A 7796-nucleotide genomic window follows, 5' to 3' on the forward strand; every position below is an offset into this window, starting at 1 on the left:
CACATTAGTGCCTATTCTATGAACACATTGGTGCCCGTCAGGTGAACACATTGGTGCCCGTCAGGTGAACACATTGGTGCCCGTCAGGTGAAAACATTGGTGCCCGTCAGGTGAAAACATTGGTGCCCGTCAGGTGAAGACCTTAGTCTCCGTCAGGTGAAGACATTAGTCTCCGTCAGGTGAAGACATTAGTCTCCGTCAGGTGAAGACATTAGTCTCCGTCAGGTGAAGACATTAGTCTCCGTCAGGTGAAGACATTTAGTGTCTGTCAGATGAACACATTTAGTGTCTGTCAGATGAACACATTTAGTGTCTGTCAGATGAACACATTTAGTGTCTGTCAGATGAACACATTTAGTGTCTGTCAGATGAACACATTTAGTGTCTGTCAGATGAACGCATTTAGTGTCTGTCAGATGAACGCATTTAGTGTCTGTCAGATGAACGCATTTAGTGTCTGTCAGATGAACGCATTTAGTGTCTGTCAGATGAACACATTTAGTGTCTGTCAGATGAACACATTAGTGTCTGTCAGATGAACATATTTAGTGTCTGTCAGATGAACACATTAGTGTCTGTCAGATGAACACATTAGTGTCTGTCAGATGAACACATTAGTGTCTCTCAGATGAACACATTAGTGTCTGTCAGATGAACACACTTCGTGTCTGTCAGATGAACACATTAGTGTCTGTCAGGTGAACACATTAGTGCCCGTCAGATGACCCCATTAGTGCCCGTCAGATGACCCCATTAATGCCCGTCAGATGACCCCATTAGTGCCCGTCAGATGACCCCATTAGTGCCCGTCAGATGACCCCATTAGTGCCCGTCAGATGATCCCATTAGTGCCCGTCAGATGACCCCATTAGTGCCCGTCAGATGACCCCATTAGTGCCCGTCAGGTCACCCCATTAGTGCCCGTCAGGTCACCCCATTAGTGCCCGTCAGGTGAACACTTTAGTGCCCATCAGGTGAACACATTAGTGTCTATTCTATGAACACATTAGTGCCCGTCTGCTGAACACATTAGTGCCCGTCTGCTGAACACATTAGTGCCCGTCTGCTGAACACATTAGTGTCTATTCTATGAACACATTGGTGCCCGTCAGGTGAACACATTGGTGCCCGTCAGGTGAACACATTGGTGCCCTTCAGGTGAACACATTGGTGCCCGTCAAGTGAACACATTGGTGCCCGTCAGTTGAACACTTTAGTGCCCGTCAGGTGAACACATTAGTGTCTATATTATGAACACATTAGTGCCCGTCTGCTGAACACATTAGTGCCCGTCTGCTGAACACATTAGTGCCCGTCTGCTGAACACATTAGTGCCCGTCTGCTGAACACATTAGTGCCCGTCTGCTGAACACATTAGTGTCTATTCTATGAACACATTGGTGCCCGTCATGTGAACACTTTAGTGCCCGTCAGGTGAACACTTTAGTGTCTATTCTATGAACACATTAGTGCCCGTCTGCTGAACACATTAGTGCCCGTCTGCTGAACACATTAGTGCCCGTCTCCTGAACACATTAGTGTCTATTCTATGAACAGATTGGTGCCCGTCAGGTGAACACATTGGTGCCCGTCAGGTGAACACATTGGTGCCCGTCAGGTGAACACATTGGTGCCCGTCAGGTGAACACATTGGTGTCTATTCGGTGAACACATTAGTGTCTATTCTATGAGCACATTAGTGTCTAATCTATGAACACATTAGTGTCAATTCTATGAACACACTAGTGTCTATTCTATGAACACGTTAATGTCTATTCTATGAACACGTTAGTGTCTATTCTATGAACACGTTAGTGTCTATTCTATGAACACGTTAGTGTCTAATCTATGAACACGTTAGTGTCTATTCTATGAACACATTAGTGTCTATTCTATGAACACATTAGTGTCTAATCTATGAACACATTAGTGTCTATTCTATGAACACATTAGTGTCTATTCTATGAACACATTAGTGTCTATTCTACGAACACATTAGTGTCTATTCTACGAACACATTAGTGTCTAATCTACGAACACATTAGTGTCTATTCTACGAACACATTAGTGTCTATTCTATGAACACATTAGTGTCTATTCTATGAACACATTAGTGTCTATTCTATGAACACATTAGTGTCTATTCTATGAACACATTAGTGCACGCCAGGTGAACACATTAGTGCCCGCCAGGTGAACACATTAGTGCCCGTCAGGTGAACACATTAGTGCCCGTCAGGTGACCACATTAGAGCCCGTCAGGTGACCACATTAGTGTCTATTCTGTGAACACATTGGTGCCCGTCAGGTGAACACATTGGTGCCCGTCAGGTGAACACATTGGTGCCCGTCAGGTGAAGACATTGGTGCCCGTCAGGTGAACACATTGGTCACCGTCAGGTGAACACATTGGTCTCCGTCAGGTGACCCCATTGGTCTCCGACAGGTGACCCCATTAGTCTCCGTCAGGTGACCCCATTAGTCTCCGTCAGGTGACCCCATTAGTGCCCGTCAGGTGACCTCATTAGTGCTCGTCAGGTGACCCCATTAGTGCCCGTCAGGTGACCCCATTAGTGCCCGTCAGGTGACCCCATTAGTGCCCGTCAGGTGAACGCATTAATGCCCGTCAGGTGAACACATTAGTGCCCGTCAGGTGAACACATTAGTGTCTATTCTACGAACACATTAGTGCCCGTCAGGTGAACACATTGGTGCCCGTCAGGTGAACACATTGGTGCCCGTCAGGTGAACACATTGGTGCCCGTCAGGTGAACACATTAGTGCCTATTCTATGAACACATTGGTGCCCGTCAGGTGAACACATTGGTGCCCGTCAGGTGAACACATTGGTGCCCGTCAGGTGAAGACCTTAGTCTCCGTCAGGTGAAGACATTAGTCTCCGTCAGGTGAACACATTAGTCTCCGTCAGGTGAACACACTAGTGTCTGTCAGATGAACACATTTAGTGTCTGTCAGATGAACACATTTAGTGTCTGTCAGATGAACACATTTAGTGTCTGTCAGATGAACACATTTAGTGTCTGTCAGATGAACACATTTAGTGCCCGTCTGCTGAACACATTTAGTGCCCGTCTGCTGAACACATTAGTGCCCGTCTCCTGAACACATTAGTGTCTATTCTATGAACAGATTGGTGCCCGTCAGGTGAACACATTGGTGCCCGTCAGGTGAACACATTGGTGCCCGTCAGGTGAACACATTGGTGCCCGTCAGGTGAACACATTGGTGTCTATTCGGTGAACACATTAGTGTCTATTCTATGAGCACATTAGTGTCTAATCTATGAACACATTAGTGTCTATTCTATGAACACATTAGTGTCTATTCTATGAACACATTAGTGTCTATTCTATGAACACATTAGTGTCTAATCTATGAACACATTAGTGTCTATTCTATGAACACATTAGTGTCTATTCTATGAACACATTAGTGTCTAATCTATGAACACATTAGTGTCTATTCTATGAACACATTAGTGTCTATTCTATGAACACATTAGTGTCTATTCTACGAACACATTAGTGTCTATTCTACGAACACATTAGTGTCTAATCTATGAACACATTAGTGTCTATTCTATGAACACATTAGTGTCTATTCTATGAACACATTAGTGTCTATTCTATGAACACATTAGAGTCTATTCTATGAACACATTAGTGCCCGCCAGGTGAACACATTAGTGCCCGTCAGGTGAACACATTAGTGCCCGTCAGGTGACCACATTAGAGCCCGTCAGGTGACCACATTAGTGTCTATTCTGTGAACACATTGGTGCCCGTCAGGTGAACACATTGGTGCCCGTCAGGTGAACACATTGGTGCCCGTCAGGTGAACACATTGGTCTCCGTCAGGTGACCCCATTAGTCTCCGACAGGTGACCCCATTAGTCTCCGACAGGTGACCCCATTAGTGCCCGTCAGGTGACCCATTAGTGCCCGTCAGGTGACCCCATTAGTGCCCGTCAGGTGACCCCATTAGTGCCCGTCAGGTGACCCCATTAGCGCCCGTCAGGTGAACGCATTAATGCCCGTCAGGTGAACACATTAGTGCCCGTCAGGTGAACACATTAGTTTCTATTCTACGAACACATTAGTGTCTATTCTACGAACACATTAGTGCCCGTCAGGAGAACACATTGGTGCCCGTCAGGTGAACACATTGGTGCCCGTCAGGTGAACACATTGGTGCCCGTCAGGTGAACACATTAGTGCCTATTCTATGAACACATTGGTGCCCGTCAGGTGAACACATTGGTGCCCGTCAGGTGAACACATTGGTGCCCGTCAGGTGAAGACCTTAGTCTCCGTCAGGTGAACACATTAGTCTCCGTCAGGTGAACACATTAGTCTCCGTCAGGTGAACACATTTAGTGTCTGTCAGATGAACACATTTAGTGTCTGTCAGATGAACACATTTAGTGTCTGTCAGATGAACACATTTAGTGTCTGTCAGATGAACGCATTTAGTGTCTGTCAGATGAACGCATTTAGTGTCTGTCAGATGAACGCATTTAGTGTCTGTCAGATGAACGCATTTAGTGTCTGTCAGATGAACGCATTTAGTGTCTGTCAGATGAACGCATTTAGTGTCTGTCAGATGAACGCATTTAGTGTCTGTCAGATGAACACATTTAGTGTCTGTCAGATGAACACATTTAGTGTCTGTCAGATGAACACATTAGTGTCTGTCAGATGAACACATTAGTGTCTGTCAGGTGAACACATTAGTGTCTGTCAGGTGAACACATTAGTGCCTGTCAGATGACCCCATTAGTGCCCGTCAGATGACCCCATTAGTGCCCGTCAGATGACCCCATTAGTGCCCGTCAGATGACCCCATTAGTGCCCGTCAGATGACCCCATTAGTGCCCGTCTGCTGAACACATTAGTGCCCGTCTGCTGAACACATTAGTGCCCGTCTGCTGAACACATTAGTGCCCGTCTGCTGAACACATTAGTGCCCGTCTGCTGAACACATTAGTGTCTATTCTATGAACACATTGGTGCCCGTCAGGTGAACACATTGGTGCCCGTCAGGTGAACAGATTGGTGCCCGTCAGGTGAACACATTGGTGCCGCCAGGTGAACACATTGGTGCCCGTCAGGTGAACACATTGGTGCCCGTCAGGTGAACATATTGGTGCCCGTCAGGTGAACACTTTAGTGCCCGTCAGGTGAACACATTAGTGTCTATTCTATGAACACATTGGTGCCCGTCTGCTGAACACATTAGTGCCCGTCTGCTGAACACATTAGTGCCCGTCTGCTGAACACATTAGTGCCCGTCTGCTGAACACATTGGTGCCCGTCTCCTGAACAGATTGGTGCCCGTCAGGTGAACACATTGGTGCCCGTCAGGTGAACACATTGGTGCCCGTCAGGTGAACACATTGGTGCCCGTCAGGTGAACACATTGGTGCCCGTCAGGTGAACACATTGGTACCCGTCAGGTGAACACATTGGTACCTGTCAGGTGAACACATTGGTGTCTATTCGGTGAACACATTAGTGTCTATTCTATGAACACATTAGTGTCTATTCTATGAACACATTAGTGCCCGTCAGATAAACACATTAGTGTCTATTCTATGAACACATTAATGTCTATTCTATGAACACATTAGTGTCTATTCTATGAACACATTAATGTCTATTCTATGAACACATTAGTGTCTATTCTATGAACACATTAGTGTCTATTCTATGAACACATTAGTGTCTAATCTATGAACACATTAGTGTCTAATCTATGAACACATTAGTGTCTAATCTATGAACACATTAGTGTCTATTCTATGAACACATTAGTGTCTATTCTATGAACACTTTAGTGCCCGTCAGATGAACACATTAGTGTCTATTCGGTGAACACATTAGTGCCCGCCAGGTGAACACATTAGTGCCCGTCAGGTGAACACATTAGTGCCCGTCAGGTGAACACATTAGTGCCCGTCAGGTGACCACATTAGATCCCGTCAGGTGAACACATTGGTCTCCGTCAGGTGAAGACATTGGTCTCCGTCAGGTGAAGACATTGGTCTCCGTCAGGTGAAGACATTGGTCTCCGTCAGGTGAAGACATTGGTCTCCGTCAGGTGACCCCATTAGTCTCCGTCAGGTGACCCCATTAGTGCCCATCAGGTGACCCCATTAGTGCCCGTCAGGTGACCCCATTAGTGCCCGTCAGGTGAACACATTAGTGTCTATTCTACGAACACATTAGTGTCTATTCTATGAACACATTAGTGCCCGTCAGGTGAACACATTAGTGCCCGTCAGGTGAACACATTAGTGTCTATTCTATGAACACATTAGTGCCTATTCTATGAACACATTGGTGCCCGTCAGGTGAACACATTGGTGCCCGTCAGGTGAACACATTGTTCTCCGTCAGGTGAAGACATTGGTGCCCGTCAGGTGAAGACATCCGTCTCCGTCAGGTGAAGACATTAGTCTCCGTCAGATGGACACATTAGTCTCCGTCAGATGGACACATTAGTCTCCGTCAGATGGACACATTAGTCTCCGTCAGGTGAACACATTAGTCTCCGTCAGGTGAACACATTAGTCTCCGTCAGGTGAACACATTAGTGTCTGTCAGATGAACACATTTAGTGTCTGTCAGATGAACACATTTAGTGTCTGTCAGATGAACACATTTAGTGTCTGTCAGATGAACACATTTAGTGTCTGTCAGATGAACACATTTAGTGTCTGTCAGATGAACACATTTAGTGTCTGTCAGATGAACACATTAGTGTCTGTCAAATGAACACATTAGTGTCTGTCAGATGAACACATTAGTGTCTGTCAGATGAACACATTAGTGTCTGTCAGATGAACACACTTAGTGTCTGTCAGATGAACACATTAGTGTCTGTCAGGTGAACACATTAGTGTCTGTCAGATGAACACATTAGTGTCTGTCAGGTGAACACATTAGTGTCTGTCAGATGAACACATTAGTGCCTGTCAGATGAGCACAATACTGCCCACTGGCTGAACACATTAGATCCGGTCAGATTCTGGACACAGTGTCACAGCAGTTTTCACCTCTAGGTGACAGGGGTTTTCTGGTGGTCAATTGGCTGCTTACGACCTGTGTCCGTTCATTCCCTCATTGTCTCATGTGCTGTCAGAGCAGAACACAGCAGTTATTCTAACATTGACCTTCAGGAAAGGTCAGAGTGACTGAACGTTAATGTGTATTGTATGTGTGAGTGGAGTAGGAGACCAGGGGAATGACTTGGCATTGCATTTCCCAAACTCCCACACTCTATGGAAGTACAGGGAAAAGTCCCTGTGCTGGGAATTCTGTCTCCCACTTCCTCGATATGGTTCAATGGATGAAGTGAAGTGAACCCACATTACCAGAACTCACCCACACCCCCTCACAGGAATATCAACAGCAAAGGCAGGATTTTTAGGATGGTGGGTACAATTGGCGGGTCTGGAATTGGCCGGAGAATGGACTGCAGACTGGAGTTCGCCTCCGGCCGTGATTTCACTCCGATTGACAGCCAGCCAGCATGAAGCGTGGGCTGAAATGCTGTGCGCTGCTGGCGTGGGGCTGGGAGGAGGGTGGGTGCTGACCTAAGCACGGGCGTGGGCGAGCGCTGAGAGAAAGCTACAAAGGCAGAGAGCTGAAGGCCTGGAAAGCATGAAATAAAGTCTTTTAAAATCAAGCAAAAAATATCCAAGCATCACAATCAGTCACCTGAACATACACATGATAAAAAATGCTATCTATAGATTTTTCTTTTATTTAATA

The sequence above is a fragment of the Cetorhinus maximus genome, chromosome 21 (assembly GCF_964194155.1).
Source record: "Cetorhinus maximus chromosome 21, sCetMax3.hap1.1, whole genome shotgun sequence".
NCBI lineage: Eukaryota > Metazoa > Chordata > Chondrichthyes > Lamniformes > Cetorhinidae > Cetorhinus > Cetorhinus maximus.